Source organism: Gorilla gorilla, chromosome 10 (assembly GCF_029281585.2).
Source record: "Gorilla gorilla gorilla isolate KB3781 chromosome 10, NHGRI_mGorGor1-v2.1_pri, whole genome shotgun sequence".
NCBI lineage: Eukaryota > Metazoa > Chordata > Mammalia > Primates > Hominidae > Gorilla > Gorilla gorilla.
Window position 1 is genome coordinate 139719212 of NC_073234.2, and position 24332 is coordinate 139743543.

Below are 24332 nucleotides of genomic sequence, written 5' to 3' on the forward strand. Positions count from 1 at the left end.
GCCTAACTCTAACCCTAGCAAAAGTATGTTTAACTTTGATTAATAAAAAAGAGACTCCAGCCTTTTACTAACTAGGCTATGACAGAAACTCATAATTTAAAATAGCCTAGAAAGCATTTGTTTTTTGTCTTTAGGATGCAGGTTCTGATATTTTGGGGGTAGATTCATTACCCTATGTGACCAATTATATTGGTTCTCAATCAGTTGAGAACCATCTACCAGTTAAAGGTGAGGAGAAGATTTTCATGTGGGGAAAAGCTAACCTGGAATTTAAAATGTGTATTTATGGCCCAGAGATATGAGAGCTAGAGAGTACCTAAAAGGCCACTGTAATGGATTGAAGAGTCCCCTTGACTCAAATTCAAGTCTACCCAAAACCTCAGACTGTGACCGTGTTTGGAAATAGAGTGTGCAGGTGTAATCAGTTAAGGTGAGGTTGTACTGGAGTAGGATGGGCCCTAAATCCAATTCTATAATTCTATTCTCATGGAGTTCCTGGGATTGTTGCTGTAGCCCAGCCCCTCTGGGCACCAGGGTCCCAGGAATGGTACAGGTGAAGCGCAGCCTATATAGCTTGTCCCAGAGAAACAGAAATAATTTGTTCTAAATAGAATCTGACAAGTAAGAGCTCAGCTTTCCTTAAATCGTTACCCATCATATTGCTTCCTAAGACACTGGATTGAGTTTCCGAAGCCAAGTGGAGGCCCTGACAGTTGGGAAGTCAAGCTTCTGGGGATGGGACAGGAGCCTCCTATGACCCCAGACGAGAGAAGAGTTGAAACCTGGCCTTTCCTAATGTGTTGGGCAAGACCAAGCTTTATTTTACCTGTTTCAGCAAAAACTCTCATGAGAAAGTCCTGAAGGTCCTCCCAGGCCCCCATCTTAACTCAGGGTCCACATTTTCACCTTCATGGCAGGATGTTTCTCCTCTTAAGGAACTTCTAACACTTTTCCCCTTGTAAACATCTTCAGAGGGCCGCCCTAGTTTGTGTATTATGTTGGTGCGTGTCTTTGTCGATATTTCTTCCAATGGTGTGTCTGTGGCTCTGTCCTGTGGTGGAGGGTTAGTTCAGATCTCTTTGAGTCGTCCAGTGATAATATCAATAGCAACAATGGCAAACACTTATGGAGAGCTTTCCTTGGTAATAGCTCCTGTATTAGTCTGTTCTCACATTGCTATAAAGACACTCCCTGAGACTGGGTAGTGGTAATTTACAAAGCAAAGAGATTTGATTGACTCACAGTTCTGCATGGCTGTGGAGGCCTCAGGAAACTTATAATCATGGCGGGAGATGAAGGGGAAGCAGGCACCTTCTTCACAAGGTGGCAGGAGAGAGGGAGGGGGATCTGCCAAACACTTCTAAACCATCAGATCTCATGAGAACTCACTCAGTATCACAAGAACAGTATGGAGGAAACTGTCCTCATGATCCAATCACATTCTACCAGATCCCTCCCTTGACACATGGGGATTACAATTTTAGATGAGATTTGGGTGGGGACACAGAGCCAAACCATATCAGCTCCCGTCATCCCCACTAATACCCTCCTCTCCCAAACCACCCCAGTCAATCTAACTAACAATAGTGGGCTTGCTATGGAACAGCCCCCGCAGATGTCCATGTTCTAATCCCAGACCCTGAGTCTATGTTACCTTCTATGGCAAAGGGGACACTGCGGATGGGAGTAAGCCAAGGATCCTCAGATGGGAAGATTCTCCTGGAGTATCTGGGGTGGCCTGATGTCATCACAAACATCCTTAGAAGTGACAGTGGGAGACAGGAGGGTCTGAGTCAGAGAGAGCCTGGGGAATGCCATGCTGCTGGCTTTGAAGACAGAGGAAGGGGCCAAGAGCCAAGGAACACAGGCAGCCTCTGGAAGCTGGAAAAGTCAAGGAATGGATGTTCCCCAAAAGCTTCCACCAGGAACACAGCGCTGCAGCGCCTGGATTTTAGGGCCGTTTCCCACTTCTGACCTCCCGAATGATGAGAGAATAAATGTGTGGCTTAGCGGCTGTAAGCCCCTACGTTTACGGGAATTTGGAACAGTAGCCACAGAAAGCTCATCCCTTATGCAAACCCAACTTGCAGATGAGTCCCTCGGTCCCTTTTCCTGACAGCTGCCCCTAACCCTCATCCACACAGATCCTAGACGCACCGCTCCTCCCATGTGCCAGGAATGTAACCGAGCGTTTAGATTCCTTCTCTTTTCATCTTCATACCTTTCTTAGGTATTTTAGTTACTGTTCCCATTGACAGATAAAGGAATTTTGCCCAGGAACTTTGACTCTCTCCAAAGAGGAAGCCACCTTTCTAGTCTCAGGTAGACTCCCTGAGTCAAGGCCACTGGGAATCTTTGGTCTGGGGGCCTGAGATCTGAAATCAAGGTGAGATCCCCAGACCTTGGAATGCATCTTTCTCCTCCAGCCCCATGCCCAGAACGTGCTGAATTTCTCCTTCCAGATGCAGTGTGGCCCCAGCTAACCATGTTCCTGCCTTGGTTTCTCCATCTCATGTGCGCGTGTGTGAATTCTAGCACTTACACCAGGCTATACATTTTTCTGTACACCCTCAGGCTTTACCACCAGAGGGTGAGGCTTTGGAGGGGGAAACACGCTTTGTCATTCACTCCACATTCAACACGTATTCACTGAGCACTTTCTGTGTGCCAAGTACTGTTCTAGCTGCTGGGGATAGAGCAGTGGGCAGGACAGACAAAGATCCCTGCCCTGGAGTTCAAGACCAGCCTGGCCAACGGGGTGAAACCCCATCTCTACTAAAAATACAAAAATCAGCCAGATGTGGTCGTGGGCACCTGTCATTCCTGCTACTCTGGAGGCTGAGGCAGGAGAATCGCTTGAACCTGGGAGGCGGAGGTTGCAGTGAGCCAAGATCATGCCAGTGCACTCCAGCCTGGGCGACAAGAGCGAAACTCTGGAAAACAAAACAAAACAAAACTCTGCCCTTGGGGAGTTTATGTGCTGACAGGGTAAACAGACAGTCAGTAGCAAACACAGTAAATAAGTCAATTATAGAATCTGCTAGAAGGTAGAAGTTGTATGGGATCAAACAGAGAAGAACAAGGTGGGCAGGCAGGCCAAGTGAGGGTGGGGGAGATGAGTTGAAATGCAGATAGAGTGGGCCATAGTCCTTCCTGAGATGTGCAGAGACTTGAGAGAGGTGAGGAAACAAGACATGCAGAGATCTGGGGGAAAGTGTCCCGGCAGGGAGAAGATGAGTGTAAAGCCTGGGGCAGGAGCGAGCTTGGTGTATCCCAGGACTAGCAGGAGGGCCTGGGTGGCTAGGGCAGGTTGGGCCGAGGAGAGAGCACTGCCTGGGTCAGAGTGAAGGACGAGGGTGGAGCTGGGCCTTGCAGGGCCTTAGAGGGGCGTTGCAATGACTTTGATGTCAACTCCGAGTGAAACAGTCCCATCCCAGCACCAGTGTAAGCCCAGGCCCCTCGCCACCTGGCAAGTATTTAAGTAGATAAAGAAGTGCCCCAGCAAATAGAGCATTCACAACATGCAAAATTGTTAGCCTGAAAGGAGGGGAAGGCTACGAGAGACGGAGGTCTCTTTCTTTTCTTGCTTTTCCTGGTCCTTTGCACAGGGCTTGCTAAGGTTGTTGGGACAAATCACCATGACAAGGAGGCCTGAAGCAACAGAAGTTCATTGTCTCACAGTTCTGGAAGCCAGAGGCTGAAATTGAGGGGTCCACAGGGCCACACTCCCTCCGAAGTTCTCTACGGAATAATCTGTCCCGGGCCTCTAGCCCAGCTTCCGGTGGTTGCTGGCAATCTCTGCCGTCGCTTGGCTGGTAGCTGCGCCACTCCAATCTCTGCCTCTGTCTTCACGTGGTGTCCCTCGTGTGTCTGTATTCTCTCCTCTTCATCTTCTTCTTCTTCTTCTTCTTTTTTTTTTTTTTTGACAGGATCTTGCTGTTTTGCCCAGGCTGGTGTGCAATGGCAGGATCTCTGCTCACTGCAACCTCTGCATCCCTGGACTCAAACGATCCTCCTGCCTCAGCCTCCCAAGTAGCTGGGACTATAGGCATGTACCACCACACCTGGCTAATTTTTGTATTTTTTGTAGAGACAGGGTTGCACCACGTTGCCCAGGCTGGTCTCAAACTCCTGAACTCAAGTGATCCACCTGCCTTGGGGTCCCAAAGTGCTGGGATTACACTCTCCTCTTCTTGTAAGGACACCAGTCCTTGATCAGCACCCACCTAACCCAGTACGACCTCCTCTTCACTTCATCACATCTGCAAAAATCCTCTTTCCAAGTTAAGTCACATTCATGGGTACCTGAAGCTAGGACTTGAGTATATCTTTAGGGGACACCATTTAATCCACTCCAGAGCCCTTATTTGCCTGTCATTTGTCCCTGTGTGTGTTCCTGGGTATGTGTGCATGTATGTGTGTATTAACTCACGGGAGTTCACCCCACTATCACGTCCTTCAGCACGTAATAGGGCTGTGTTTCTCAAACACCCCAGGCACAAAAGCTCACCCTCAAATGATGTATGTGCAGGCTGCCAGCAGCATCACAAAACCGTGTATCTGAGTCTTCTCCCAGAATGAGCCTGGAACGAGACTCCCCGAGTCTGAGAGCCACGGCTCAGGGCTTCTTTTTGCTCATTTCCTTCCCAGGAGACACCAAGTCAACATGCTGGGGTGCCCTTGTCCTCGGGCAGGGCTGAGAGAATATCGTTCAAGAGCTCCAAATGTCTCACTCTCCCCACCAGCTCCACAAAAGGGGGATTCAGAGCTCCGGTGGGAAGCAGACAGGTGGAGCATGTAAGGGGCTGTCTGCTGAGAAGAATGTGGCAATTCATCCTGAGGATCCGTGAGCTGGCTGGGGCAGTGGAAATTGGGCCCGATCTGCAGAGTGGCCCAGAGGGGCAGGGAAGCTGGCATGGGTTACCCAGAGCCTCCAGGACATCATCCCTCTTGGGAGGAGACAGACTAGCCTGGACCAGGGCTCACTGTAGAATAAAGTGAATGGTGTCCCAGGACTCAGCATCAGGGGCCTTTGCAGCCTGGTGTCCTACCTGCCCAGCGCTCAGCTGATGGGGAGGCTGGTAAGGCTGCAAATGGCATTGGAGGGGGCCCACCTCACCCATTCCTGATGGATAGTGGAGATGAAAGGGTTAGCCCTTCTCAATTAAGTAAAGAACCTCTTTGATCATTATTTTGAAGGATTCAGACACTGTTTTTCACCATGACTGCAATGGACTGAATGTGTTCTCCCAAAATTTATATGCTGAAACTTCAGTCACCAATGTGATGGCATTAGGAGGTGGGGCCTTTGAGAATTAGGTCATGGGGGTAGAGCCCTTGTGAATGGGATTAGTGCCCTTACAAGGAGTTACAGGAGACAGCCTTCTCCCTCTACCTCTTTCTCTCTCTCTTTCTTTCTTCCCACCCTCCACTACCTCTCTTTCTCTCCCTCTTTGCCCTCCCACCATGTGGTGCCTTCTGCCATGTTATGACACAGCAAGAAGGCTCTCACCAGATGCCGGCACCTTGATATTGGACTTCCTAGCCTCCAGAACCATGAGACAATAAATTCCCCTTCATTATAAATCACCCAATCTGGGCCGGGCGCAGTGACTCATGCCTGTAATCCCAGCACTTTGGGAGGCCGAGGCAGGTGGATCACGAGGTCAGGAGATCGAGACCATCCTGGCTAACATGGTGAAACCCCGTCTCCACTAAAAATACAAAAAATTCTCCGGGCCTGGTGGTGGACGCCTGTAGTCCTAGCTACTCTGGAGGCTGAGGCAGGAGAATGGCATGAGCCCGGGAGGCAGAGCTTGCAGCAAGCCGAGATCGTGCCACTGCACTCTAGCCTGGCGACAGAGCGAGACTCCGTCTCAAAAAATAAAATAAAATAAAAAAAAATCACCCAGTCTGTGGTATTCTATATTGCAACACAAAACAGATGAAGACAGGAAGACAAAAAATTAAATCGGAGGCCGGGCGCGGTGGCTCACGCCTGTAATCCCAGCACTTTGGGAGGCCGAGGCGGGAGGATCACGAGGTCAGGAGATCGAGACCATCCTGGCTAACACGGTGAAACCCCGTCTCTACTAAAAATACAAAAAATTAGCCGGGCGTGGTAGTGGGCGCCTGTAGTCCCAGCTACTAGGGAGGCTGAGGCAGGAGAATGGCGTGAACCCGGGAGGTGGAGCTTGCAGTGAGCCGAGATCGCGCCACTGCACTCCAGCCTGGGCGACAAAGCAAGACTCCGTCTCAAAAAAAAAAATTAAATCGGAACAAATCATTTTAATGTTCAGAATATTTGATTATTAATTTCTTGGGCAAAATCTTGCCCCAAAGTGATCTCAGGGAAGCTTCATCCTGTCCTGCAAGAAGCTTTCCCTAACACCTTTGTATCAGTTTTCCATTGCCACAATAATGCCACGTAATGGTCATAAGACCTCAGTTCATTGCACACACTTATGGAATCAGTGAGGGGCCAGTTTAGTGGCTTGACTGTCTGGCTGGGCTCACTCATGTGTCTGGGGGCCAGCTGACTGTTGACTGATCTAGGCTGACCTCAGCAGGAGTGACAGGGACTAGCCTGGGCAAGTTCCCATGGTGATGACAGAGGCCCACAAGAGCAACAGGAAACCTGGAAGGCCCCTTGAGGCCTAGCTGGGAACTGCTGCACCACCATATCTACCTCAGTTCTATTGGCCAAAGCAAGGCACATGGGTGGGCCCAGAGTCCGGATAAGAAAGTGCTGCAAGGTTCTAAAGCAGAGAGCTTGGGTCTGGGACAGGGACAAAGATTCAGAGCCATTGTCATCACCTAACACAACTGCCTCTCCTCAAAGACCCCTGAGCTCCAGTGTGGCTCAGTGCTTCAGGACCCAGTGAATTCTATATTTTCTGAGACAGGTCACAACTTCTGGTCCACAAGCTCAGACATGCCGCTCTCCAAAATAAATTCATTTTTCTCTAACTCAATTTCTGTGCGAAGCCCCCAATCCACCTCTTGGCAGAACAGAATCTCAGCCAATATAGGGTCATTTTGTTAAAATCAGAATGTTCTGGGGGCAGTTTATGGTATCTCCTTCCATTCCTTAATGGTGTTGGGTTTGAGATCTACGAGGTCTTTGGGGATATTGAGCAGGGAAGCCCTCCGACATTTGCTGAGATTTCCAAATTTCCTGTGTGGACTGGGTCGCTGGTCCCACAGTTTAAGGGGCCCCTTTCTTTCCTAGTCTTCACTTCAAGTCCTTGTACCTCAGGACTGCCAGGCCCTTCTGGGGGAGGGGAGGGCGGGTACTCCCCAGGGACCCTCAGATACTCTCACGCCAAACTCTGGGGCCACAGGGCACTCATGGGAAAGAATACAGACCTACTCCCCCACTCCTCAGAGTGTTTCTGATCCTGTGCAAGCTGGTATGAGGAAACTTCTAGAAAGCAAGGCTCTGGTCTTCTTGGTTCTCAAGTCCCGGGACCACCTCATCTCAGCATGGTGTTCTGAGCCTGAGATGGAGTACAGGAGGTGGGGAGCAGCCCCTCTCGGATGTCCTGGCTAATTGCCTCTGTGATCCCCTTCTCTGAGGAATTTCCATTCTCTCTTGGCAAGAGTAGAGAGAGGGCTATATTGGCCCTGGGAATATCCAATCTCCCACTTAGGCCCAAATCCCAACTTTTGATGCTCAAGAGACAAAAATTAGTATCTTTTGTTCTCTGTATTTCTGCTGGAACAACCCTTCCCTGAAGTTGTACTAGCAGAAAACCAGGGAAAGTAGTTCATATTTCAAACTATGGCCGCATCATATTTCTATGAATGGTAGTACGGGACTGGGCCTTATCCATCACCCAGGGAGGCATCGTAAGTGGTGGGAAAACCTGGATCTGGATGACCTCAATTCCAGTCCTGGCTCAGCCACTTGCAAGCTTAACCTCTCTGAGCTTGCGTCTACCCAAGCAGGCTGGCAGCAGATCTGAAAAATGCATGTGTTAGGCAGAATAATGGCCCTCTCCAAAAGGCATCCCCACCTTCATCCCAGGAACTTGCAAATATGTTGGGTTACGTGGCAGAGGGGAATTAAAGTTGCTCATCAATGACCCTGAGATGGAGATGTTGTCCTAGATTATCTGGGTGGGCTCAGCGTCATCACAGTGTCCTTAAAAGTGAGAGAGAGAGAGAGAGAGGCAGAAGTAGAGAGAGCCAAAGGAAGATGTGGCCGTGGAGGGAAGATCTAGAGAGGGTAGCATGAGAAGGACTCAGCCGTGAGCCTGGGGCTGGGGGTGGGCACCAGAGCTGGAAAGTTAAGGAGATGATTCCCCCCAGAGCCTCCAGAAGGAACCAGCCCTGCTGACACCTTGGTCTTAGCCCTGTGAGACCCGTGTCAGAGCTACAATGCTGGAAGATGACAAATGTGTGTGTTTTTAAAGTCACTAAGTTTGGGCCGGGTGCAGTGGCTTACTCTTGTAATCCCAGTACTTTGGAGGCCGAGACGGGCGGGTCACCTGAGATCAGGAGTTCGAGACCAGCCTGGCCAACATGGTGAAACCCCGTCTCTACTAAAAATACAAAAATTAGCCAGGTGCGGTATTGCACACCTGTAATCCCAGCTACTTGGGAGGCTGAGGCAGGAGAATCGCTTGAACCTGGGAGGCAGAGGTTGCAGTGAGCTGGGATCATGCCATTGCACTCCAACCTGCGTGACAGAGCAAGCCTGTCTCAAAAAAATAAAATAGAATAAAGTCACTAAGTTTGTGATAGTTTGTCACAGCCACAAGAGAAACCCACACAGTGGCTGTGAAAGTCCTTGTGAATGGAAAGTGCTGGCAGAGGGGAGACATCACTCAGTCCAGCCACACACCACCAGTGCCAGAGGTGGAGCCCAAGCTCCAGCAGGAGAGACACCTGGGTTCTAATGTCACCTTCGCTGCCGGTGAGCACAGGAACCCCAGGCCTGTCACCCCACGTCACTCAGCCTCTCTTCTCCTCTATAGAAATCATCCCTGCCCTCGGGCTGATGGCGAGGTTCAATGAGATGATGCGTGTGATGTGGTTAGAGTGGACCTTGTCCAGGGTGGGCCTGAAAACATTTAGTGGTAAAGACAAAGAAGAAAGGGCAGCCAAAGAGGAGTTACCTTGTTCCGAGTATGAGTGACCTCCAGTTATACAGAGATTGGCGGATGCTAGGGAGGGATGGATGGATGGATGGATGGTTGGGTGGATGGATGGACAAACGGATGGATAGATAGATAGATGGGTGGACAAACACATAGATAGATAGATAGATGATAGATAGATAGATAGATAGATAGATAGATAGATAGATAGATAGATTAAATAGATACATACATACATACATAGATGGTAGATAGATCAAGATAGATAGATCAAGACAGACAGATGATAGATCAAGAGAGATGATAGATCAAGATAGGCAGATGATAGATAGATCAAGATAAATGATAGATACATAGATAGATCAAGATACATGATAGATAAATAGCTAGCTAGATGGGATAGATACTTCAAGGTACTTGGATTAGAAATAGTTTCTTAGACATGTAGAATACAAGAATATCTGTTGCAGTTTTATTCATAACCCCAAACTGGAAATAAGCCAAATGACCACAAGCTAAAGAATGGACAAAGCATATGATGGTATATTCATACAAAAGAATATCATTCAGCAAGTAAAAGAACAAACTACCAACACACCCAGCAACATGGGTGGATTTCAAGAGTATTATGTTGGCCAAAAAAGAAGCTGGGCACAAAGAGCCCACGTTGTAAGGTGCGTCTACAGTTGATCCAGTTATTCTACATCTTTGTTTAGGTGAAAAAGATGAAGCTTAGTTCGTCTTTAGGCACAAATCATCAGTGATGATGAAAGTCAACATAATGGATGCTCTGGGGGTCACCACCTGGGAGGGGAGCGAGGGAGCCCTTGGGGCGTGCGCAGTGTCCCGTGCTTTTAGCTGGGTGATGGTCACGTAGGGGCATATTTGTAAAAACGTACCAAGCTGCACCTTCACAGTGTGTGCACTTTACCTGTGAAAATTGCACCCCAATAAGAATGAAGAAGATAACAAGAAACGGTAGATTCCACACCCGGAGCCCACAGAGGGACTTAGTTAAGTGTTTGAGGAAGGAAGATAAAGGGGGTTGCCAGGTGTGGGTTCTGGTGTTACTGAGCCTCCCAGTGTCCTTTCCAGATCCTGGGAGCTGGCGAGCATCTCCAGGATCCTCAGGTTCGTCCCAGGAGGATAAGCAGCCTGTGAGTCGGTGCTGTCCCTGGCTAAGGGCTTTCCTGGGCTGCCTCCACAACCCAGGGCCTGCCACACACAAGCAAGGTAGGGAGAACAGCCTCTCCTGTACCCAAGCCCAGCAGGGAAGCCACACCCTCCCCGTTGGGCTTCTCCTGCTGTTGGCCCTGGGGACTTACCCAGCAGGGAAAGCCACCTCCTGCCCAAGCTGCCCCTACAGTCCCGATCTCCGCCCCCTTCCTCCTCTTCCTCCTCCCCTTCTCCCCTCTCTCCTCCTCCTCTTCCTCCACTTTTCCTTCCCTCATCCTCCTCTCCTTTCTCTTCCTCCTCCTTCTCCCCCTCTCCTTCCTTCTCCTCCTCCCCTTCCTCTTTCTCCTCCCCCCTCTCCCCTCTCTCCTTTTCCTCTTCCTCCTCCTCCTCTTCCTCCTCCTCTTCCTCCTCTTTTCCTTCCCTCTTCCTCCTCTTCTGCCTCCTCCTCTCCACCCCCCTCCTCCTCCTCTTCTTCACTGGGGAGGAAGAGACCATCCAAGTGTCCCCGCCAACCTGCGGTCACGTGGCCTCTGTCAGCACAGGGCCCTGGCACATCTGTTTCCTCCCACCCTCCAGCTAGTACTGCTGAGCAGGGCAGTTTTCAGAGCACGGAGCTGGAGGGAGGGGCCTGAGCCAGGCAAGTGTGGCCTGTAAGGCCCTTGGAGACCCCGGGGCAGCCGTGGGCCACACTGTGGCTTGCCCCTAGACTCAGGGCCCCAGGGGCTTTGTGCAAACAATGCTGAGGGAGAGTGGCCAATTAGGGGTACCCTTCCGGCTCCCCAAACCCCTGCTGAGCCCCTCTCTCGCTGGTGCTGGAGCTCTCAGGGTCCATGCTAATGTGGGTAGAAAAGAACCTTCTGGAAGGCATGTTCAGCATCCCCTTACCACCCAACCTGGAGCCAGGCATGAAGAATGATGGTGGTCAGGGAGGCAGCTGCTGTTGAGCTGACTTTGAACTTGAACTATTTTGAAATCCAGCTCATAAATTTCCAGCCCGGCCGGGGGCCTCCCCTTCAGGTCTGGGTGTGGAATCTGTCGAGGGGCCCTGGGTCTGCAGCACAATGCCGCATTTACAGAGCTGCGCTGCCAGTGCCTGAGTGTGTGTGTGAGTGTGTGTGTACCTGGGGACAGAGTGTTTGTGCACGGTGCCAAAGGGAGGGCCCCACACATCTGGAAAGTGTCAGATTTAATGCCCAAAGCCACGGGCCCAGGTCAGCTAAAAGTACATGTTTGCTTCCAGCCGCAGCTGTGCAAACTCCCGCTGCTCGGGCTGTGCTGGGCTCAGTCAAGTTCCCTCAAAGACAGTGGCCCCTTTGTCAGACTCCATTCCAATCCCCCGTTTCAAAGTCACTGGCCTGCCACGGGGCCCCCTGCCACAAACAGCTGCGGGGCAGCATCTGTCTGAGGCTGCATTCATTCCACCGGGAGAAGGAAAACACAGCAATTTAGGGTCTCGAATCTATGGCTCATCCAACAGACTGCACCCCTCCCATCCCTGTGAAACCTCTCTGTCTCAGTGGTCACACACCCGCCACCTTGGTCCTCATCAGGGCACAGCACAGCCGATGGCAGATGCAGCCCTTGCCCGCGGGGAGCTGGTTCTATTCCATTTGCTAAATTGTGGTTGTCGCTCAGAAAATCGTCTCCCTGCAGATGTGGTTTGGTTTATGTTTGGAGGCTGAGAGGAGCACAAACCTGTGTGTGTGTGCGTGTGCACGCGTGTGTGAGCGCGTGTGTGAATGCACTCATGTGCATTGGCGTGCACACACGTTCGTGCATAAGAGATGGGGGTAGATTAAGAACAGTGGGAGAAAACCAGTATCAGCCTGGGCTCGCCCCTCAAGCAGAGCTGTAGCTGAAGGCTGGTGAGAGGCCGTGTGTGGGAATTGGGCCCAGGAGCAGGGCTGGGGCTGGGAAGTGAAGGAGGGGGCGCCCATGAACAGATCCTTAGGGGCTGGTGCAGCATCCTGCGGGAGCTGCCCAGGAGTCTCCTGAAAGCAGCCGCAGAAGTCTTCCCCCACAGATGAAAAGGGAAGCATTGTCTATCAGCCGCTGCCCCCCATTGGTCACAGGGCGGGGAGGGGGGCTCTGTATATGTCAGCCCTGCCCTCACACTCCTGGGTTTCCCAGGCAGGGGGTCCAAGCAGGTTCTTGCAGGTACAACACACACCGCAGCATCCGCAAAACCCTGGGGGAGGAAGCAAGAGGTGCGGGCTGTGCACTAAGGTGAGAGCCATCCCATGGCACCTGCGGGGAGCCGCTCTCTGCAGAAACACGGGGTAAAACATGGGTTGAGAGGAGCCCAAGGGGGCACGGGAAGGGGCCCAGGCAGCCAGCGTGGGTCCCGGGCAGCCAGCATAAGTCTAGCCAGCGTGGGTCCTGGGACACCCAGCGTGGGTCTCGGGTGAGCACAGGAAGGGGCCCCGGGCAGCCAGTGTGAGTCCTGTCAGCGTGGATCCCAGGGCAGCCAGCGTGGGTCCCAGGCAGCCGGCGTGGGTCCCAGGCAGCCGGCGTGAGTCCCGAGGCAGCCGGCGTGGGTCCCGGGCAGCCGGCGTGGGTCCCGGGCAGCTGGCGTGGGTCCCGGGCAGCCAGCGTGGGTCCCGGGCAGCCAGCATGAGTCCAGCCAGCGTGGGTCCTGGGACAGCCAGCGTGAGTCTCGGGTGAGCACAGGAAGGGGCCCCGGGCAGCCAGCGTGAGTCCTGTCAGCGTGGATCCCAGGGCAGCCGGAGTGAGTCCCGAGGCAGCCAGAGTGGGTCCCAGGCCTGAGCCTGCCTGCTCTGCCTTCTGCTGGAATCTTGCTCTCCCCCCAGCTGCCGGCCTGTGGGAGCCAAGAGCTTCTCCCTCACCAGCCAAAGAAGAGGCCAAGAGCTTCTCCCTCACCAGCCAGAGGGTTCTGGGGCATTCCAGTCTTGGACCTTCTCCCCAAGGAGGACTGACAAGGGCTGGGGAAGCTCACCAGGGCACAGCCCCTCAGTGGTTTCCCAGCCGCCCTGGAAGGAAGCTCGCATTGTTTGCACAGCTGGTTATTTTTCAGGTAGAGAAAACGTGATGCGATTGGCAGTCAGTGTCCTGGGGGTCTGTCTGCTCTGGGGGCTGGGTGGGTAGCACCCTAACCAGCTCTGGTCTCCCTCCACTGCCCAAGTTACAATCGCCATCGATGCCCCTCTAGTGGATTCACGTATGATGATGACGGCGATGACGATCACCACAGCTAACACTGCGATGGCACTCATTTTGTGCCAATCACTGTTTGACATGCTTCCCACATATGAACTCACTCAGTTTTTATAACAACCCTATTTGGTAGATGCTGTTATGATCCCCATTTTACAGACAAGGAAACTGAGGCAAGGGAGGCTAAGTCACTTTTCCAAGTAATAAATAGTATGTTAGATGGTGATCTGTAGGGAGAGGCCAGTGGCTATTTTGAACAACAATACAACCTACCAGCTATATGTTATGACATACATGAACAGTGGACTCCGCCTCCTACCTCTTTAGAAAATTGGGATATTTTCCCAATACTACAGTGTCTGGAGTTATCAAACTAACAACAGTCCAATTGTCTCATCTATCAGCATTCTGACAACTCTAGGGTATAATCTGGATATTTATGGGGAGACCCTGACCTACCGGGCACTTGCAGGGGTGGGGTGCCCCCAAAAATATCCAAATTATATTCCAGAGTTGTCAGAATGCTGATAGATGAGATGAGTGAGCTGTTGTTGCTTTGATAACTCCAGACACTATAGTATTGGGAAAATACCCCAATTTTCTAAAGAGGTAGGAGGTGGATTCTGCTCTTCAAGTACATAGTGATATGTAGCTGGGAGGTTGTATTATGGTTCCAAATAGCCACTGCCCTTCTCTGGGGCTGCATCCCACACTTCTGTATGTCCTTGCTCCGTTGATAGCAGGCTTCACCATGTGACTTGTTTTGGCCAATAGGTATGAACAAAAGAAACATGCTTCACTTCTGGGCAGAATCCCCAAGAGCTACCATGAGGTCCTCCGCTTCTCTTTTCTCCCTACCACAAGACTGACATGACTCCAAGAGGGACTGCTCCTTTAGCCTGGGTCCCTAGAATGAAGACTGATATGCAGAAAAACTTCAGCCAGCCTGCAATGGACTTGTGGGGTTAGCAATAAGCTTTTGTTGTTATAAGCCACTGAGAGCCAGGGGCTGTATGTTACTGTGGCAGAACTTAGCTGAAGCTGACTAACACTGTTACTAACAGAATCATTTTCAAATGTAGAAAATAAAAGAGTGGTCTCTGAAAGCTGCTATGAGTTCACATAGAACAAGTCACACCTGACAAATGCCTTTTATATATTTGATAGGGTTACACAAGTGATACAGAGAGGAATTTTGTAGTGTAAGGATATCTGAAGTTCAGCTTGCATTATCAAAAACTTTGCCTCTGTTTCCCATAAATAAGATAGAGAAATGTGAGCTGGGTAAGAGCATGATTAAATGGTTTCATAACCATTACAGTGAGGAACCAAGAAGGGCTGATTTCATGTGGCTGATGCCAACCTGCTGAAAGGTCTCTAATGGTGTGCCACAGGGCTCTGCCCTTGTTTCACTCAGTTCAGTGTTTTCATTAATGATTTTTCACAAGGCCTTCAAAACCTAGGCTGATCACATTAAAAAATGATACAAAGCTGGGGAGAACAGTCTGGTAAACCATGAAATATTTTTGGCAGAGCAGAACAAGATGAATTGTAACAGAGATCAAACAACGTCTTAAAAAACCAGAAGGGGCCAGGTGCAGTGCCTTATCTCTATAATTCCGGCACTTTGGGAGGCCGAGGCGGGTGGATCACGAGGTCAGGAGATTGAGACCATCCTGGTCAACACGGTGAAACTCCATCTCTACTAAAATGCAAAAAATTAGCCGGGCATGGTGGTGTGTGCCTGTAATCCCAGCTACTCAGGAAGCTGAGGCAGGGGAATCGCTTGAACTCGGGAGGTGGAGGTTGCAGTGAGCTGAGATCGAGCCACCGCACTCCAGCCTGGCGACAGGGCAAGACTCTGTCAAAAACAAATAAACAAACAAATAAAAACCCAGAAGGCCTGGAAATGGAAATCATAGATTCATAGCAGCATGTATGAAAATGATAAGCTCGGTGTGAGTTATTATTATTAAATGCCAATATTCATTGAGCACTCCCAGTGTATCAGACAGCGTGCCAAGGACTGACTTGACACAATTCTCTCATTGTATTCTTCCCCAGGATCCTGAGTAGTTCATGCTGTGCTTTAAATAAGAGGTACATTCATTGAATCACCTATAGGAAAAAAAAAATCAAAGCGTGTAACTTTTTCCATAAAGAAACTCCCAGGAGGTAGAGCCCACTCTTTCTGGAACGCAATGGCATTTTCTATTATTTCTTCTTAAATGCTTTTAGATTAAGGATTCTGTTTAACTCAACAAATACTTACTGAACTCCTACTATGTGTCCAACATTCTTCCAGGTACTGGGAATGGGTTGGTGAATAACACAGGTAAAATCTCATCCACCGTGGAGTTGCCTGCCAAGGTAGAAGACACAAAAAAGAAATGAACCCTCTAATTTTTGGTGGTGATTCATTCTGTGAAGACCATCAACAGGGTGAGAAAATACAGAGTGACTGGGGAAGGGGGAGGGGTAATTACATGGGAAGATCAGGGAAGGCTTCCCTGAGGAGGTGACTTTGGGCAGAGCCCTAACAGGTGACAAGAATCCAGCCACTGGTTCCAAGAAAGACATTCCCTCATATTCTACTTCCCATTTGATTAGAAGCCTGCACAGGGAAAGAAACAGAAAAAAAAACAAACCCAGCACCCTACTTCTTGAGCCCAGGAGAGGGAAACAATGATAAGACGCTCCTAGGTGTCCAGAATTCTCTCAAGCAGGGGCTCCCCCGGGGCCCGGACATCAGCCGATACCAGGAACCTCATTGTGCACTGAGTCCAGCACAAGTACAGAAAATAAATCTGAAACAGGGGTATTTTCCTCAACTTGGATTATTTTTGCAGTGATCGCGTTTCCTTGTACGTTAAGAAACCCTGGGAAATTATTTGCTTAACGGGAGCACTCAGTATTTCTCAAAGTCTTTTTTTTTTTTTCAATCTTCTTGCCCTTTGCTCTTGCTTTCCTTCTCTTTGTTTGAGTTTTGAGCAAAAACTTCCTACCCGCTGTGATATTTTCCCCATGAATGTCACCAAACTAAGTAGGCTAGAAAAACAGTTGTAGGAAATATGAGGAATGGCCAGGAATCAGGGTAAACAGCAGCCTGGGAACCTTCCAGAAGAAAGTGCAGTCAGCGACTCTGACCTCGACTCCTGTCAGCAAATTACTCCAAAATCAAGTTGGCCATTTGAGTTCCATGGAGGGGTTCCCCTTGCAAGACACTGCTTCTTTAAGTCCCTTGGGCAGGAAGTGGCGATTCCAGAGGTCCCCCTTGGCATGTCCTTGAGGGAACAAAGAAAGGGACACACTTCGGACCCCATCTGTGTATGAAGTTGGTGATGGGGCATGACCATGATCCAAAATTCACCTGGCAATATTAAAGCTGGCTTGGGTCTGAACTCATGAAAGATAATGATTTGAATTTCAAAGGATTAAAAGAAGCTCATGGAAACGATGATTAAGCCCCTGAACATTTAAAAAAAAAAGATTAATTCTGAACTAAAGAGCTGCAAAAAAAAGTCAAATGTGAAGGAAAGAATGTCAATTGTGCCCTTAGAAAGTCTTGCTGGGAAAAAATACGGAAAGTAAAAGAAAAAAAATCATTGTCACTTTTCTGCTCTAAGAATTACAGCAGAGTTCCCAAGCCTTGTTAAATTAAGATAAAATTAGCTTATTGCATTTTTATCATTTTAGATTTATTTTTCAAGATGAAGTTCCAACGAAACCTCTTTTTTCTCTCTCCTTTTAACAATATGTGAGCTATGACTCCATGTCAAGTAGCTTGGCTTCAGGTGCCCTTTTTCTGGTACCTATAACCCTTGGAAAAAATAAAGCCCTCCTGTTCTTCTTTTAATGGATTTGTCTACCAGACTGATGTCACTGAGAGAATTCTTTCATGTCCCTGTCCTGTTTCCAGCAGTTGGCATCTAGACTCCACTGAGCTGAGGTCCCCTTCTTCTAGAATCTTCTGCATGAAGAAAGAGCCCCTTCTTCTCACCTTCTTTATCTCTTCTATATTGGTCAGGATAAGTGACACCAGCTACTGTAACAAACAACCCCTGCATCTCAGTGGCTTATGGCTCAGCTGTCAGCCCGAGGGTTCTGCTCCACACAGTCATTCACGCACCCAGGCTCCCTCCATCTTGTGGCTCCACCCTCCTTGATACCCTCGGAGTCCTCTTTATTCAGCCAGTGGATGAAGAAGGAATGCGAGGGTGGTTTCTATGGGTCTGGTAGTAGTGCACGTCCATTCCACTCACATTCTAGTGTTCAGAATTCAATCACATGGCCGCACCTAACCACACAGAAGCCTGGGGAATTCAGTACAGTGTGGTTTCCTGGAGGAAGAGAAGAACTTGAAAACCAGTGAACATTAGTGATCTTGCCGCATTTGCTACTTTTTCTTTCTCTCTTTGGTATCACCTCCCTGTTCTAGTTCATCTCTACATTGATATACCTGGCTAAGGCAGTTCAGGCTGCTGGAACAAATGACAATAGACTGAGTGGCTTAAACAACAAACATGTATTTCTCATATTTCTGGGGGTGGGGATGCCCCAGATCAAGGTGCTGGCAGAGCTGGTGCTTGGTGAGGACTTGCTTCTTGGCTTGTAGGCAGCCTCCTTCTCACTGTATCCACATATGATGCAAAGTAGAGAGTGACAGGAAGCTCTCATGTCTCATAAGGGCACTAATCCCATTCATGAGGGCTCCACCCTCATGACCTAATCACCTTCCAAAGGCCCTACCTCCTAAGACCATCATATTAGTCATTGAGATTTCAACATATAAATTTGGGGAAGGGGGACAACACAGACATTTCATAAAAATAAAAAAATAAAAAACACACAGGCACTCATGTTTTTCCCTACATAGCAATAATCCTTTTTCTTACTAAACCTCCTAGATTCTGTTGACCAAATTGGTCTTCCTTGGTTCAGAACAGCCTGAGTGTCAGAAATGTCAAGTTACATGAGCATCCATGTCCATCCATCCATCCATCTATCCGTCCATTCATCCTTCAGTCCGTCCATTCATCCTTCAGTCCATCCATTCATCCATCCATCCATCCATCCATTCATCCATCCATCCATCCATCTATCCGTCCATTCATCCTTTAGTCCGTCTATTCATCCTTCAGTCCATCCATCCATCCATCCATCCGTCCATCCGTCCATCCGTCCGTCCATCCATCTGTCTACTTATCCAGACAATAGTTAATGATCCCCCATGTGCAAAAGCATGGTGTGATGTGCTGTCCAGAAAGAAAAAAAGCATAAGGCATGCTTTCTGCCTTTGATGAGTTGATAATCCAATTGGGGACATAAGAACTAAGCACACACAAAGCTAGCAAAGACACCAGGCCCAGGCATGTGGAGACGAGCAGGAACCACTGAGAAGCAGAGGCCTTGCGGGCTGCTCCCCATGCGCCTGCACCCCCCTTTCTCCAGACACACAAGGATGTGTCTGGGAGTTCTTCCCTGGTGCCCTCCATGAACTTTCTTCCTCAGTTCCCTCTGGTTCTCCACGGTTGGTCTCCTTGCCCTCCCATACCCATTTCTCTTGCCTTTCTGTGCTTCTTTTTCCCCACCCATCTCCCCAAGCCTCTCTTCACCTTCTTCCTGGGACACAGATGCCTCCAGAGTGTGCCAGCCTCAGAGCCTTTGCAGGAACAGAGGAAGCCTCAGGGCCTTTGCACCTCTGTTTCTCTGCCAGGACACCCTTTCTCAGGCTCTTTGCAGAGCCGGCCCCTTTTCCCCACCAGGCTCTCGGTTCAAAAGCCACTTCTGAAGGATATTTGTGGCCCGGCCTCTGCCGTGGAAAGCCGCTCCACGGGTCTTTCTCTGCCCCATCACCCATTTTATTTTTATAGTATTTATAACTCTCTGAAATTACCTCGTTTAATTATTTTATTCCCCCAACCCCCACCCCAGACTGGATGTCCCCCAAGAATGACGACCAAGTATGACTAGTCCCTGGCTCTGTCCCCCATTGACCGGCACACAGTAGGTGCTTACTCATCACTGCTGATTGAAGGGATGACAGACAGCCCCCTTCCCCTCCCCTCCTTTAGCATCTCAGGACTGCACCAGGAGCATCACTGAGCCCTGGCCGCTCCAGGACCCTGCCCTCCGGCTGGGCCTGGTTCCCAGACTCTGCCCTTTCTGGAGCTCCGGGCAGCGTGCCAGGAGCCTGGAGCCTTGCATTAATTCCTGCTCAATGCCCTTTGTCTTCACTTTCAGCTGAAAAACCACACAACCAGAATATTTGCCTGGACTTGCGTCTTCCTTGAGGAATGAATGGAAATGGTGTGCGTTTGCCGCGCTCTCTGGCGTACTCACCCTGTGGCATTTCGGGGGCCAGTGGGCCCCTGGAAACTGTGCTTCCTCCTTGCCATCTCTGCATTTTCATCAGCTGGGAAGGACTCACTCTCTCTCCTGAATGCCTTTCAGCCACTTGGCTCTTACCTGGCTGAACTTCATGCTATATATACTTTTTTAAATTTTTAAACATTTTTTTGCATGACTCAAGTGAGCATCAGAACATCCTATATTACTTTTAATGTGCACAGATGTCCTTCTGGTAATTTACTCAGCTGTAGTTCAAAATGACTGTTCTATTAATGAGTTTTGTTTTGTTTTTGCCATGATGGCTCTTGAAAAACCACAGCACTTTTTGGAGCCCTCCTTTTTTTTTTTTTTTTTTCAATATAACAACTTGTTTATCCCCAAACCTGCTAAATCAACAAATGATGTTTTGGCATTATGGATTCAGGCAGACACAGTCACCAATTTATGTGACATCACAGTTTCTAGTCAGACAAAATAACTGGAAAGCAATCTGGATGGTGTGCCACATTTAGAAGATCTCAAAACATTTGCTTTGCACAGATTCGCTGAGTGAGAGGCATGCAGAGGGGGCAGTGCTCACGCTTTTCATCTGCTGTGCACGGGCGCCATTTCCACGAGTGTCACGCACTATTGTGTTAGCCAGAAAGGTATATGTGTTTCACTTTAAGCATTCTACAACTTGGGAGCAAGAGAATTGTGAACCCCTAAAAAGCTGAAAAACGATAAAGAAAGTGGTGTAGAAAGGTGGGTGTATTGAAGGGGATTTCTTGAAGGTAACTCTAGACTCACCCTATACCACCTGCTACCCACTATTGCAGGGGTCGGCCAACTTTTTCTATACAAGGCAAGATTGCAAATAGTTTAGTCTCTGCAGACTATGCGTTCTCTGTTGCAAAAGGAAAACATAATAGTCATAGTATCTGGGGCTATCGTCTAGCACAAAGCTCTTTACCAATGCATCAGCTGGGGTTTGTGGAGTTTAAGGCTTGTCAGGGAGCAGGATATCCCCAAGATGTCAAAATATCTCCCCAGAGCTTCCTGATAAATCACAAAGGGAAAGCTGCCTTGAGCACGAAGAAATGAGGTGGATACCACCTCCACCCAGTGATCATCCCTAGCGTGACCAACAGTGGGACAAGCTGACGGGATGTGCCTCCTGAAGTTGATGGCGCAACATGGACCCTGAAAAATTCCTGCAAAATTGTTTATCCTACATCGAATCCTGAGACAGCAATCAGACAAATCCAGATCATGGGATGCTCTACAACTGGCCCAAACTCGTTAAAACTAGCCATGTCAGGAAAGGCAAAATAGGCTTGGGGTCTGTTAGGGTCGAAGAATTAAAGAGATGTTACTACACAGAACTGGGATTTCACCCTGCTGGCCAGGGAAGACATGGCTGTGCCACAGTCTCACAGACTCAAGCAGAAGATACAAGACTCCTGGGTCAGAGACAAAGGATGTTATTACTCACAATAATCACAGAAGCCAGGGGGTCAGCATGTTCTTGAGCCAGTTCCCCAGCTCTGGTTTCCACAGGGCCACTAGAAGGGGCCCAGGTGACCCTTGCACATGCAGCTGTTTGCACGACAGGGGAGAAACCCACAGTGTAGGGAACCCGAATCTTTCACAGTGGGTAATAAGCCCGCCTGAACTTTTCTCCAGAGGGAACCATTATTTTTATTACAGTGGACATGAAGCATGCCTATCCTTTGATTTGAAGAGAGACGCTATCTCTGCCTTTCAAAACTGTTCTCCCTACAAACGTTATTGAAATGATAGCCCAGAATGAAAGGCGGCCAAGGCCTCGGTTTGCAAGATGGGAATAAACATGGGAGACTCATGAAGAATTGTCTCCTAATAGTGACAACGAAATGCAATGTGTGTGATCGCTTCTCGGCCTTTTGGCTAAGATCAAGTGAAATGCAACGTGTGTTTGAGCCCTGGGTTGAGAAAGAAAACAGCTTTAAAGGACATTGTTGGGAAAATTGGGGACATTTTGATATGGAATATAGGTTATATAATTGTATCAATGTTAAATTCCCTCAGTATGATCGCGGTATTGTGGTTCCATATCATCTTTCTTCTTAGGAGGTGCCGCTGAAGAGTTTTGGAGCAAAGGGGCATGATGTTTACCACCAATTTTTACACAGTTTAGCAAAACACAAAACAAAATAAACAGTACACACACACATATGAGAGAGAGAGATCCGATATGTCAACACCCAACAAACCCAAATGGTACTTGGGGTTTCATTACATTATTCTTGCAAAAATTCAGGGGGCCCAGCTTCCCCCAAGAACACACAGCTGGCTCTTGGCCAAGCCTGGCCAGGAGCGACCTTCTTCTGACTTTACGGAGTGTGTTTTTACTACACTCAGTCTCTGATTTTATCCCTGCCCTGGCTTAATTAAGTGCTCTGAAGACATAAATAGGTTTTTTGTTTACTCAAGCTTGGGAGAAGCTGGCAGAAAAGGCCTTTTCAGCTAAAAGCTCCTTACAGCCGGAAGGTGTGAAGCGGAGAGTTTCCAGCCAGGAAGAAGCCTCTCAGCCGTAGGCGTCTTTGCCCGGAGCTGTGAGGTGAGTCCAGCAGCCCCATTGTGGAGTGGGAACGGGAGGGGCTGCAGGAAAGCCAAGCCAGGACGCCGGGCGGCAGACCCTTAGAACAGCTTTCATTATTCACTGAAAGCACTGGGAATCTGGAGGCTGTCCTGGACACGCACATACAAATGGCAGCAGAACGTATGCCCAGGTCAAAGGCACTTTGAATTCATTTTGTCCCCACTTCCCTGTCTTAGTAGGGCAGGTGGTCAAGAGCTGGTTTTATGAGTGGACACCCAGGGCATGGGCCCTGACACCCAGACAGCTGCCCAGCAAAGGCGGGCTGCAGGCTCCGAGAGGACACGGGCTAAAAATGAAGAGGTGAGTCACTGCTGGAGCTCTGTCCAGGCGTGGACGTCTGTGGTACAGCTGGGGACTGAGCAAGGGCACTGCGGAAAAGTCCCTCGGGTGAGACAGGCCACCGGGGAACATGCGACTCCCCGGGGCAGGGAGGCATCCCTGGGCCAGGCACTAGGACCTGGCCTGCTGAGGATGCAGAGTCCCAGGTCTCACGGTCGTACAGTCACCGGGACCTTCACTCTGAAACATTTGACCACATGCCCGGCTGGACAGCTCAGACAGGGCCCGTAAGGAGCGTGTGATCAAGAAGCCGCTCTTCTTGCCTCTGTTCTCGCCGCCCCTTTAAACGCCTCCACTTCAACTTCTTCTGTGGCTACTTTCAAACCCTCAGGGATGTTCAGTGTTACTTCTGCATTCCCTAAAAATAGGCAAGAGCCCGGGGCTCTCCCTAGGAAAGACAAAGATTTCGCTGACACCGCAGTTCTCTCGTCTTTTCTTCTTCTCAAAAGTGTATATGCATATGTGTGTGTGTATGTGTGTAGATGTGTAGACATGTGTGTATACGTGTGTGGGTACATGTGTGTATATGTATGTGTGTGCATGTGTTAGTGTGTATATTTGTGTGTCCATGTATGTGCATTTGCGTATGTGTGTGCATATGTGTATGTGTGTATTTGTGTTTATGTGTATATGTGTGCATATGTGTTTACATCTGTATATCTATGTACATGTGTGTATGTGCATACATGTGTATGTGTATATATTTATGTATTTGTTTGTATACGTGTGCTTGTGTGTACACATGTGTATTGTGTATGCATCTGTGTGTATATGTGTATATTTGTGTTTATGTGTATATACATGTTTATGTGTGTACATGTATATGTGTGTGCATATGTGTGCTTGTGTGTATGTGCATATGTGTTTATGTGCATGCATTAAGTGTGTGTGTGTGTATCTAAATGTGTTGATTATTTTGGTGATTTCACACAGAGAGGCATGAGGTGTGGTGATGAGAGCAGGGCCCAGCTGAGCCTGCGAAAATTTCCCTGGCACCATGCCAAGGGCTCAGCTTGTGCCTGGTGCACCTGGAAGCATACCCTTAATATGCTTATATTTAATCTTCATTCACTACCTTTATTATCATCCCTGCTTTATGGATGGGGACACTGAGGCACAGAAAGGGCAGGCCAGTTGCCCAGATCACACAGCCGGGACATGGTAGGGCCAGGGTTCAAACCCAGGCAGCCGAGCGTGCACATGGCAAGAAGACCCCTTCCTTGTCTGTAAGTCTCCTTGGAAGGCGAGCGGCCTGCAATGAGCTCAGATGGCCTTGTTTCAGGGCTCTCTCTGCAGGTCACAGAAAAGCCTTGCGGTTGTCAGGCATGACGACCTCAGTCCTCCTGCCTCCATGTCACGGTCCACTGGGACCCACTGACAGCCTTCCCCCACATCCACCCTAGCAGCCTCCAGTTTGGCTTTCTACTTAGGGTAGGCTCTGTGACCTCAGGCAGTCACTTAACCTCTCTGAGTCTCCATGGCTCCATCTGCTTTATTTATTTATGATTTATCTTTTATTTTATTAATTTATTTTTTTGAGTTGGAGTCTCACTCTATTGCCCAGG

General features: G+C 49.1%; 1 protein-coding gene across 1 annotated transcript in view; it reads left to right on the forward strand.

The window, feature by feature from the left end:
• Nucleotides 1–24332, forward strand: part of RFLNA (refilin A) — a 346306-nt gene that overhangs the window by 297220 nt on the left and 24754 nt on the right. The window lies entirely within an intron of this gene.